Consider the following 2,237-nt stretch of genomic DNA (forward strand, 5'->3'; position numbering starts at 1 on the left):
GATTTCTAGTTCGTATCGAGACGAGTAGGTTGCATGAGACGGTCTTTGGGAGTCCGGGTCTTCGTGGGAGGGGCGCACACCCCGCGACGGATCCGCCAGGCCGCGGCAAGCTCTCAGGATTGCAATAAAGGGGCTCGTGGAACTGTTAACATCGAGTGGTCCTTTAAGAAAACTGCCTATCATTCTTCCTCACCTCCTCTCCCTCCCTCCAGGTCCCGTATTCCCCGGTCCCGGCCACGTGGCCTGGACCCACACCTCTCCGACGAGAGCAGTACGGGCACAACAGGAATTTCTAGTAAACGGGAAAATAGGGACCAGAAGCTGAGGGACGTCAAAGTATATTCTAGCAATATCAATATTACAGCTATAATTATTTCTGAGGATCTTTTTTCTGAACCAACATACATTTAGGGTTTAGGGACAAGGGAGCATTTTATTTTTATTACTGAAGCAACTTCAAGAACTAAGTACAATAAAGGTACAGCACTCAGTTATGGCAGAAAACGTATCACAGACATTTTTTTTTAAAAATGGAATCTTAGGCATAAATATTTCTTTGGCCCTAAAATTAAAAAAAAAATTACATACTATTTAAAAGTAGCCACAAATAATTTTTTTTAGATTATCAAATGAAATAATTAATTTGTCTAAATAATAATAGATTTTTGTTATCCTTCCAGTACACACAAAAATCACATTTTCTTCAAATTTTTAGATCAACCATGAAGCCAACTAGACTTTACCAAGTAGCTGTACTTCATGCTCATCAACATGAATTGGATATTATTTACTTAGATGCCATTTTATTCCAGTTTATAAAAATGAGTGAGACAAATTCAATGTGTTTGGCAAACTGTAACATTCCATGACCCATAAGTATCAGAGCAGAAGGACATTATTACAAAAAAAAAACTTGTTCTATATAACTCGATACTTTAAACGTGACGTGATTTAGTGACAGAACACAGATCTGTAATATAACGAGAATATCGGAACTTGGACGTGAAAAACTATGCAAACTTTGTTATAATTTATGAAAATATTTTATGAAAAGTTTTAAATGTGTAAGGATAATGTATTATTTGAAACATACTTCTTGAATGCTATAGTAGTATATATATTTTGTATTAATAATAATAATAATTTGAAAAATTCCTCACTTAAACAAATTTTATGTTAAAATACACACTGATAACTGTTTCAATTTTTAAGGTTTGGGTATGTGGCAGTTTGTGAATGTGTCCATGCATTTATCTATTATCTATTTACCTGCAGAAGTGTCCCCAATTTTTATTTTGGGCAAACATATTAACATTTTCACTGCAAGGGTTACCCTCCAATATGGGTCAAACCCTATATCTGTCTTCAGTAGAATACAAGAGTTTTTATGATCCGTGTCTCAGTTTATTCCCACCTAAGAAACACGGCATCAGTTCTTCAACTCGTCTCGCCCCTTTGCATCCTTTATGGACCAAGAATACTATTTTTTATACTCGTGTTTCCCTTCCAGTCTAATTAATTTTTTTTTTTTTTACCCTTCTCATTCCCCAAGAGAGAAACGACTGCAGGCTGCTCAATTTTTTTTGTCAGTTCCTCCTATAAAAACAAACACGCCCTTTACTTCAGTTCTGTCATGGAATGTTGAAGTTTTAAGTGTGGATAATTTCATCCGTCACAAAAACCTGTCAAAATAGATGTGATAATTGTGTATTCACTGACATTTACGATGAGAGAGGGGAAGGGAGAAACATAAAACACTGCTGCATGGCCACAAGCACTCGCTCACTCACACATACACGCATTCCCTCCCCTATTTATCAGTCCCTGGCTGGTTTATTTTTAAATTTTCCCCTTCTGCCCGAAGCTAGCACAGTGGCAGGTGGCCACGTCACTTACCGGCGGTGACCGGGTGGCCACCCGACAGGCGGCAGACACAGCTTCACGGCACAGTTCATGATTTACATGCACTGCTGAGATATTTTAACAAAACAATTTATATTACTTGTACCATATTTATTAAAAACCAACACAAGCTTGTTATTTGCGCAAATATTCAACAAAACCCACATATTCAAAAATTCACATAAGGATCGCAGTATATGTTATTAAACAAAAAGTCTGCATCAAATGTGCTATTCATATGCGGGTAAATACGGTATGTGATTTATCGCTGTGTTTTGTGTGTGTATGTATGTGAATGTGTATGCACTTACATTAAGGAAACAAAACACAACACA

This window comes from Bacillus rossius, chromosome 6 (assembly GCF_032445375.1).
Source record: "Bacillus rossius redtenbacheri isolate Brsri chromosome 6, Brsri_v3, whole genome shotgun sequence".
Classification (NCBI taxonomy): Eukaryota; Metazoa; Arthropoda; class Insecta; order Phasmatodea; family Bacillidae; genus Bacillus; species Bacillus rossius.